The sequence below is a fragment of the Saccopteryx bilineata genome, chromosome 2 (genome assembly GCF_036850765.1).
Source record: "Saccopteryx bilineata isolate mSacBil1 chromosome 2, mSacBil1_pri_phased_curated, whole genome shotgun sequence".
In the NCBI taxonomy this organism is placed as follows: domain Eukaryota; kingdom Metazoa; phylum Chordata; class Mammalia; order Chiroptera; family Emballonuridae; genus Saccopteryx; species Saccopteryx bilineata.
Window position 1 is genome coordinate 16,190,078 of NC_089491.1, and position 10,780 is coordinate 16,200,857.

Genomic DNA, 10,780 nt, shown 5'->3' on the forward strand with positions numbered 1-10,780 from the left:
AATAAGATCATTGGAAATTTCTAGACCCTGGCTTATCTGCTCCCTTCAAAGAGGAGGCCAAGAAGAGGTCATACTAACAGCAAGGCTCCCTTCAGTGATTAACATCATAGTAGCACAGGGATTGCATGTCACCAAGTGGGAGAAAAATTGAGAAGCACAACAAATGGACACAATGGAAGGAAAGTGGCTTTGGGGTATCCAGACCAAGAATATAACTTTAAATATGGAATACTCCGTTCGGCTCTCTATGCTGATGAAATGATCTCAGTGACAAGCATTTTCTCCTATCCTCTTTTCTGTGGAAAGAATGAATAATATGGATCCACTAGATGGTGATAAATGACTGAGGGCAGATATCATATGGTCAGAGGGTGGGAAGTGATTAACCTCTAAAATAACAGATATAGCTTATGTAACTTTTCAATAAATAGGGAGAAACTTTACAAAAGAAAAGAAATCAGAAAAGGAGAAAAAATTATTAAAATAACTGGACAGACACATAGATATAATAACAAAACTTACCACACAGATAATCACAATAAATGTAACTGGACAAAACTGATTACTAAAAAGACAGAGGTAGTCACCTTATAAGTTATTAAAAAATAAAAGGAAAGGTTAAAAATTAAAGGATGGATAAAGACATACTAGACAAATATTAACTAAAGGAAGTTGAAGTAGCACTGTTAATGTCAGTCAAAACATATTTTAATGCAAAATACATTATTAGGTTTAAAGATGGCTAATTTACCAGGGAAAGTGGAGAAGAGAGTGGACACAGAACCACAGACTTATAGGGATAGAGGGGTCATTAAATATTTGCAAATCTTCGGCCATGACTGGTTGACTCAGTGGTAGAGCATCAGCCTGGTGTGTGGATGTCCCAGATATGATTCCTGGCCAGGGCACAAAGGAGAAGTGCCCATCTGCTTCTCCACCCTTCCCCCTCTCCTTTCTCTCCCTCTCTTCTTCTCCCCCTCCTGCAGCCAAGGCCCCATTGGAGCAAAGTTGGCCCGGGTGCCAAGGATGGCTCCATGGCCTCCGCCTTAGGTGCTAGAATGGCTCCCGTTGCAACAGAGCAACACCCCAGGTGGGAAGAGCATCACCCCCTAGTGGACATGCCCGTTGGATCCTGGTTGGCACATACAGGAGTCTGTCTGCTCCCCTGCTTCTCACTTCAGAGAAATAGAAAAAACAAAAAAGATTTGTAAATCTTCAACCTTCATAGATGAGAATTTATACCCAAAATTATCTTACAAGTTTGAACACTGAACATGACTTTAGTTCCTTCTTCATGGTCTCAAGCATATTTTGGCCTAGATCACATATCAAATTTATGCAGTTTTTAACATAAGGATAAATATCTTGATGGTTGTTATGGTCACTGTAAAAAAACCCAACATACACAAAATTCCAAATGTTTTAAGTAGGTATATTCTTTGTAAGTGCTAATAAAAGAAGTCTCTTCAATGGAACGGAATGCGCTTGGTTAAAGGACGGGCTGGAAGGCATCGATAAGTACTGCATCCCCAGTAGTTACAGAGCCTAGTTCAATGAACCTGGTACAAGGGCACATGAAGGCTGAGGGACAGAATGCCTGCCTGAGTACATTCACTGTAGCAAAACACAATACCACAAACAAGGCCCTGGCCAGGTGGCTCAGGGGATAGAGCATTGTTGTCAGGACACACCAAGGTCATGAGTTTGAGCTCTAGTCAGGGCACATGTGAGAAACAACCCAGGAGTGCGCAACTAAGTGGAACAATGAGTCAATGCTTCTCTCTCTCTCTCTCTCTCTCTCTCTCTCTCTCCCTCCCTCCCTCCTTCTCTCTTTTTCCCTCTCTCTCTCTCTCTTTCATCAATGGAAAAGTTAAATCCAAAAAAATAAAGTCTATAAAATACCACAGACAACATTTATTTGTCACCTTTCTGAAAGCTGGGAAGTCCAAGATCAAGGTGGCGGCATAGGAATCCATTCCCTGGCTCAGAGAGGGCTGTGTCTCCCTGGTGTCCTCATATAGTGGGAAGAGAAAAGGAATTCTCTTTGGTCTCTCCTATAAGGGTACAAGTGCCATTCATTAAGACTCTACCTTATGACCTAATCATCTCTTTGCTTCCTCTAATACCATAATCATTTTGGGGAATAGGATGTCAACGTATGAATCCTGAGGAAACACATACATACAACCTATAACAGTGTTACATTATTAAAAGAAAAGCCTCCACTAAGTAGTTTGTAATAAATAAATGAGCTTTATGAATCACAAGCTGCTCTCTGAGTCGAGTACCTGACCTCTCCTCTTCCTTGCTTAGTGGTGACCCCCAAACCTGTGTGGGCTCCCCTGCAGGGCCCACATTTACCTACAAATGAACTAAGAGCCTCTCATTGTCAAGGTCTCATAATCTCAATAAGATTTCTAAATGGAGTCATTTACCCCAAGAAGAAAATGACTCTGATAAAAATTTTAAATAAGAGCTTCAAAGCTGATGAGAAGGAGAAAGAAGGGATAGATACCCAAGCTGCAGGTCTAAATTGTCACACTGATGTCACCGGGATGACTGTGCTCCCATTAAGTGACTGAGGATTGGGCTGACTTTGCCACAGGCTTGCACGAGTGAAGGAACTCTTATATTCTTATAAATTAAAGGATGATTATAAACACTGCCAAGGGATTGTTAATTATATGGTATTAATTATATAACACATAATTATACATGAATAATTATAGCACCTAATATTTTGTTACTGTGCAAAAAGATGCTGAGCTTAAAACCTCGACCCAGGGGCTGGGTTCTTCTGAGTTATGAGGTACCCACAGAACCAGGATTAGAACTGAGGTATCCCCGTTCCCAGATGAGGAATTGAACTATTGCATTCAACATTATTCCTGACATGAAAAATACTGGAAGCATAGTGCTCTGGCTAACAGCACAGACCTGGAGTCAGGGGCTGCTTTACTGCCCACCCGTGCAGTGACTGAGAGAGTGAATACTCGTCTCCGGGCTTCAAGTTCTTCTTCTGTAAAAATGAGGTTCTTAATAAGTCCTGTTCAATGAACTTATGAGACTTCAGTTCATTTAAAGAGCCTAGAACAGTGACAGGTGTACTGAAAGCTTATCTGCTGGTTAAATAAGTGACACATAAAAATATACTTTAGATGATATGCAAATTAATAATTTGAATAGCTAAAAATCAATTGACCTCATTTTACAGGCCAAACAGTGTAGTAAGAACTTGATGTGAGTGACTCATCTGGCTGCACGGCAACCCGGTGGGGTGGGTCTAATTATCACTCCCGTTTCACAGAGGAAGAACCCGAGTCTTAGAAAGATGAAAGAATTTGTCTGTGGCCACACAGCTAATGATGGAATTTTGATGTGTAAGTCTCCAAAATTGGGTCTCCTTATGCCACACATTTTCCCCAATAAGAGCATATAAGTGGTCTAAAACAATGACCTGTAACAATAACCCAGACCTTGAAAGGCACCTAGCACCACTCTTAATATATAACCACTGAACTCCTCTATGAGCCAAAGTCAGGGGCATCTACTACATAGAGCAGGGGCCCTACCACAGAGCATCATTAGGGACCCAGGAGGAATGGTCAGTCTAAGACAGATTTTTCCATCTGCAAGAGGAGGATGAGGCTCAGAGCCCACATACATTTTGTACATGAATAAAACACCTTCTCAGACACTCAGAGAAGCCCAGTGGCTCCAGGTAGGGTCACAGGCTCTTTAGGCAAACTGCTATTGACTTCTCTGGGAAAGAGGAGTCTAGGTTATCTTCTAGTTTCCTGGGCAGCAGCATCCTGGGTTATCTTTCTGTTTCTGATCACCAGCATTTGGGGTGAACTTCCAGTTAAGTGGGCAGCAGCATTCTGGGTTATCTTTCTGTTTCTGATCACCAGCATTCAGGGCTATCTTCCAGGTAGGGAGCAGGTAGTGAAAACCACAGAGTCTCACAAAGAGGAAGCCTTTGATCTCCTGTCTGGCCACATCCCACATTTCAACATAGAGGGTGGAGCCGCAGCAATCTGATCCGGAGCCTCCTGAAAGCCCATCCAGGGCCCAGCCAGCGTAGACTCACTCTGCTAGAAAGGATGTGTAGAAGGAATGGGAGGAGGGGAGTGACTCCTCTAAACAGTGGGTGGGGCTCTGTGAAGACATCCTCATTTTCCTGCCGGGCTTCCTGCTGTCACTCACTGTACTTTCTCAAACTACTTGCATCTCCCTTATCCCAGAAGTCCCAGAATTCACAAGTCCAGAATTTTCATCCTCAAGACACAAGGCTATTTTCTTTCTCTTAAAGTGACATGGAGGCTTCGTTGATAGAAAGGCAGAATGAATGAACTATATTGTCATTAGAGAATTTTAAATGGTTACAAAAACATCATCACTGCTATATGTATTTCCTTGAGTGACGTCTATGGAGAGGGGGCTATAAATGCCTATCTCTCCTTCTGACCTTGGAAGGCCAGCCACGCCTTAGGAAATGGGACTCAGCCCATGTTTATGGAAGGGGAGAAGAAGGCATGTATTACATACTGTGTCCCCATTTGTATCAGGGAATTAAGGTGCATCTAACTCAATGCACCTAAGAAAAACTTGTTATTTACCTTATCCCGGTAAAGAAACAAGGGCACCAGAAAGGTCAGGTAAGTTCAGGTCAGCTTCACGGATTTACTTAGTTTGCACAAAACTAAGCAGGAAGGTGGAGGAACTAGCAGCAAGAGATCTAGGAGAGGCTCAGTTCCTGTTCCCTGTACAAACTCCAGGACCTTGGAGAGTTACTCAACCTCTGTGTACCTTTGCTTCTTCGCCTGTCCTGTGGGGAGAAGAATAACTCCCACTTCGTGGGGTTGCCATGAGGATGTTCCTTTTGCCATATTTTCCACCCTTTACATGAGTTAGTGCAGGGAAGGGCCTGCCGACAACTCCCTGCTACCCAGGTGCACTCAGTAAAAGACTTTGTTCTTCCTAGGGCTCGAGACTGGGGCTCACCTTCCCCTACTGCACAACGGCTCCTATGGAATCAACAGCATAGTAACTGAGTGGAAGAGTTAGACAAATCTCTGTCTTCCAAAAGTTCACAGGCAATTAATGGCAACGCATACATTTAAAACCCAAACTACCGTCAGGATGCAAATCAAGAAGATATCGTTTTTAAATGATACAAATGGAATCAGGGGGAAAAGGGAAATGAAAGGCTGAGTTTGTAAGAGGAGCAATGACCAGAAGCAGCTCAAAGTGACTGTTCCCTGCATTCTCTCTGACAAAGCCTGGTACGGCATCACCCCATTTCCAGGCAAGAAGGGGTGCTGCTTAGCAACCCAGCCCGGAACAACAGAGTGAGCTCGGTGCTCACGGATGCATTAAGGGCTGCTACTGCTGTCCTGAAAAAGACCACACTTTCACTGAAAACCTCACCTACAGCACAAGGGATACCTGCAAATGGGAAGCACCTGGGAGGAGTCTCTTCTGCAAAGTTAGGTCGAGCAGAAGGTAGCCAAAGGGAGAAAACCTCAGTCTAAATTAGTGAGAAAAAAAAATAGAGCGTCTTTCAAACACTGCGGACACGTGATGTGCTGAGAACGATTTGCCAGGCTAAGGACTTGGTGTGTGTGCCTCATTGAATGTCAATGTGGCAATTAGGGCCAGCAGGACATGCCTGGCTTCCCATTCGTGCAGGCCATCTCTCCTGACAGCGGCTGTCACTTGATTACCACCCACAAGTTCAGTCTCAAAGTCAGATCTGGAGAAAATATTGTCCTGAGCCAGGAGAGATTGAAGGTGTTAGAATTCAACTCTGTATTCGTTCATTCAACAAATATTTTTTTGAAGTTTGCAGTTTAAAGGAGGGAGGGGGGAGACAGACATTCATTTTTCTGTGTGATGTGTGTTAAGGAGGGAGGAGTAGAAGATGCTATGGGAGTTTGCAGCAGAGGTCCCTAACCTAGACCGGACAGGAATGAAGTAACATCATGGAGCGTGCCAGGGGAGCTGACGTTTAATAAAAGTCTTGGCCTGGCCTGTAGTGGCGCAGTGGATAAAGCATCAGTCTGGAATGCTGAGATCACCAGTTTGAAACCCTGGGCTTGCCTGGTCAAGGCACATGTGAGAAGCAACTACCAGTTGATGCTTCCTGCTCCTTCCCCTCCCCACCCCCATCTCCTGCCTTTCTCTCTAAAATCAACTTAAAAATCCAATAAGAGGCTTGAATGATAAGTGACCGTTGAACAGAGAGGAAGGAAACGTTCACGGTGGAGTACACAGTGAATGCCATCGTCCGGCCCAGCTGGGAGAGAGAAAGGGAGAGAGAGAGGCAGAGAGAGAATGGGGATGGGATGTGGAGGAGGAGGAGCAGGAGGTAAGAGTATTATATAGTCATATGGGGATTCTGGGCTTCGTCCTAAGAAAAACTGGCGGCCATTGTGGAATTTCAAGTAAAACACGTGATCCAACGTGCTAGGACCCAGTCAGCCTTTCCACTACCCTGCTCTACGCTGGGTCCCTGTCCTGGGGTCACTGGTCCAGTCTCTTCCTGCCTCAGTCTTCTGCCTAGTTTCCTGAAGAACAGAGTTTCCTAGTTTTCCTTTTGATCGTGAGCACATGTGTCATCGTTCACCTGCCTTTGCTTCTGCCTTGCCTGTTTTAAGACTCAGCCATAGGGCGTGCCCCTCCTGTCTGCCCCCGTGTGTCCTTGTCACCTCCCCGATGCCAGGTGCTCAGACTGCCTCTCCATCACCCGCTATTGCTTTTTGCATCCTGCCGATACCTGGTGAAGCCCTCTAAGTACTCATCTTCCCATAGCCTCCCGCAGCTGTGTCTGAACCAAGCACGTGCCCCGGAAGCAATCCACTTCAAAAGAGTGGTCTTACATCAAGTTCCAGTCAGCCCAGTGTGAAGCAATGAACTCCTCTGGCCCACCACACGTTGGAATAGCGAATAAGGGCACAAACTCTGGAGTCAACTCCGCTTGCGGGGGTGAGCCCCGGCCTGCACTCTGACTTAGCTGCGTGACCTGTAGCAAGTTAGCTCACTTCTCTCACCTCTCTGAGTCTGCTTTCATCATCTTCACACGAAGCTACACACTCCTGAAGGCTGTTAAGAAGATTAAAAAAAAAAAAACTCTAATGGAGAGAAAATACCCAGAACAGCCCCTTTCACAGAGTAGGAGTAAAAGAAATACTTATTCCTCTCCATTCCTCCTTAGAAAGAACATTATCTGCTTGCATTTCTGGTTTGGATCCTTGCAATAACTTCCTAAAAGTGGCGGATTAAATGAGATTATGCATATAAAGCACCAGGCCCATAGTAAACACAAGTTATTATTATTAATTATTACCAGGAATGGAGCCGAGTATCCTGATTGAGATTTACCTGTGCCTCCTTTCCCTGAATACAGGCTCGTCATAAATGAGCCATCCATCATGACTGTCCGTTCCGTGCGTTCGCATACACATGACCTGCAAAGAGCATCCTCTGTGCCCTCGGCGCTGTTTTCAGCCCTCGAGCGTGGCCAGCAGCCCTTTGTTTTCAGAGGGTATGCTGCAGAAGGTTCCAGTGGGGAGGTGAGCAGGATGGCTACATGGCTACACTCCTTGGGTACTATTCCCAGAAAAAAAAAAAAAAAAAAAGCATGACATCTCAGATGTGTCCCATGAAATTGATGTTCAAACTCCCAGTAGCTCAGAATGTGATTGTATTTGGAAAAAGGACCTTAAGGAGGTGATTAAGGAAAAATGAGGCTGTTAATGGCGGGCCCTCCTGCAGTCTGACTGGTGTCTTCCTAGGAAGACACACCAAGAGACACCAGGGATGTGTGTCCACAGAGGAAAGACTTTGTGTGGACAGAGTAAGCAGTGGCCCACTGCAGGCAGAGGATAGTTTTCTCAGAAAAAGACGAATCTGCCGACCCCTTGATCTCAGACTGCCAGCCTCCAGAACTGTGAGAAAAGAAGTTTCTGTAGTTTAAGCCCCCAGTCTGCGGAGTTTAATGTGGCAGCCTGAGCAAAGTCACACAGTGGCCCGTCCAAGAATTAGGCTGCAGTCATTGTGGAGGTAGGTGGAGAGTGACAGATACTTGAATCACTAGAGAGAACTGGTTCTTTGGAGGATAACATGGTGGCTTGGATTTCCTGAGACAGAGACCAGACTGCCCCTTGCTTCCCACAGAGGACTGGGTCTTTGAGGCAGCTGCAGGCCTTGATGCCTTGGAGAATGGACACCTGGTGCGTGTCCTTGAGGGAAGAATTCCGGTAACCTTGTGAAGACTCGGGGGTGGGAAAGGATATCCTATGAGTGCTGCAGTGCGACCCTGTGTAGCAGCAGCATGCAAGAAACCACCATGGAGTCTTTGGGTAATAACTGAATAGTGGAGGTCAGTGGAGACTGAGCACAGGACCAGGCCGCGGCCTCAGTCTGTCGGACCCACGTGTGTGCACGATTAATCCAAGCTAGGGTTGAAGGGAACTGCATTAATGGGCGTGCCAGTCATTCTACCACTCAGGTAGGTACCGATTGGCAATATATAGTTTTCTGACCAAAAAGTAATATACATTTCTAGCATCTGTGTATTGTGGAATAATCTAGTATCCGCTATACACACATAAGTAGTCAGGGAAGCTGTGAAGTCAGAGCATTAGCATAAGGGCTGTGTTTATCCTGATCTCTGTTGCATCCCAAGTATTAGCATAGCACCCGGCACCAGGTATGTACTCAGTAAAAACCCGTGGAATGAAAAAATGGACTACCCACATGCTATTTTCTCTATTTCAGACATGCACGGACACAGGCCCAGAGCAGTAAAAGAGACCCAGTCAAGGTCATACAGTGACCTTGAGTCACTGGCAGACATGAGGTGTCTTGGTCAGTTGGGACCTTCCATAACAAAATATCTTGGAGTGAGTGGCTTAAACGGTATACATTTAATTCTCACAGTTTTGGAGGCTGAGAAGTCTAAGATCAAGGTGCCAGAGATTCAGTTCCTAGTGAGGGCCTTCTTAGATGACAGATGCCCATCTTCTTGTTGCATTTTCCCAAGGGGAGGAGTGAGAGCTCAAGACTCTTCTTGTAAGGACACTGATCCCACCGTGGGGGCTCCATCTCATGACCTCATCTAAGTCTAACTACCTCCCAAAGGCCGCACTTGTAAATATTGTCACTCTGGGTTATAGGGTATCAACAAAAACACTGGGACCGGGCGAGAGGCAGAAACATTCAGTTCATAATACAAGTCAGAAATAAAAACATTTCGCACCCACTCCAGTGCTCTGCTCAAAGCCTGTGTGGCCACTCAGCGTCCTTTCTCCAGAAGCATCTGGATCAGGATTCTGCCTGGCCAGAATGAGGGACGGGCAGAACGATCTCATGCGACAAATCCTCCTTCCTTCTGTCCCCTTCTGAAGGGAATTAGCCATCTTCTGTGATCATCAGGCTGGCAACATCAATCTGGGAGTTCGTGGACGACACTGACCTAAATCTGTCACATTGCCGGGAACCTTTCACAGCAGCTGCGGTTTGCCGCTGCGTACTGGTTTTATCGTACGTGGAAGTCTCTAATAAGCTGACTACAAAATAAAGTTTTTTGAAGTCTCACTATATACTTTTCAGACATCTGATAAGAAGCCGAGTGAATGGAAGCACCATGCTGAGTATAGGAACAGGAATCTGGTTGCGTTAGAACGGTGATTATGAACCGTTGGGCTGCAAGGATTTTTAAAACAAGCAATACCTGACCGGTTAGTTGGAGGTACTGACCTCTTTTCTCTACAATGGCCAAATTAAAAAATGACAACAGCCAACATGACAATAGCTGTCCAGTGTAAATGAATAAAAAGTATACCTACTTTTTTTGGTCAGATCAGCAAAAAATAGATTTCTTGGTGCACTGCAGAATCCTAGTCATTAGTTTATGTGGGCCATGAGGTGAAAAGGGTTGAAAATTGCTGTATAGAAGATGAAGAGCCCTGCCTGGTTGGTTTAGCAATAAAGTGTCGGCCTGGTGTGTGCAAGTCCTGCATTCAATTCCTGGTCAGGGCACACAGGAGAAGCAACCATCTGCTTCTCCAACTCTCTCTTCCTCTCTCTCTCTCTCTCTCTCTCTCTCCATCTTCCTCCCACAGACATGGCTCAATTGAAGTGAGTTGGCCAGGGTGTTGAGGATGGCTCCATGACCTCTGCCTTAGGCACTAAAATAGCTTGGTTGCTGAGCAACGACCCTAGATGGGCAGAGCATCTCCCCATAGGGAGATTGCTGGGTGTATCCTGGTCATGGTGCATGCCAGAGTCTGTCTCCGTCTCCCCTCCTCTAAATAAATTAAAAAAAAGAAGTTGAAGACGCTCATACTTGGAACGTGGTGCCCTTTGCATAGTTGCTACAGCCAAGGTTTAGTGTAACCGTATCCTCACGTAAGCCTGTCTTTAGTTCGCTCTGATACCAGTTCCACACATGAGGACCAAGTTGCAGGCAAGCTGTGCGCCTCCCTAGGATGGACTGACTTTTGACTGTGCCTTGTGAAGCAGGGTCATTTCATTACTTATGTGGCGGGCACTGAGCTGTAGGTTCATCTCTAATTCTCCAAAAGATTCTGCAAGAAAGATAGGCCTAACCATCCTCATCTGCATTCTGATCAGTCTCATTTTAAAGAGACAGAAACTGAGTCTCAGAAAACGTCTTTGTCTCCAGGACTAACCATCAGGTATTGCTTGTTTTAAAAACCCTTGCAGCACACTGGTTCACAATTACCATTCTAATGGAAGAGGATTCCTGTTTATA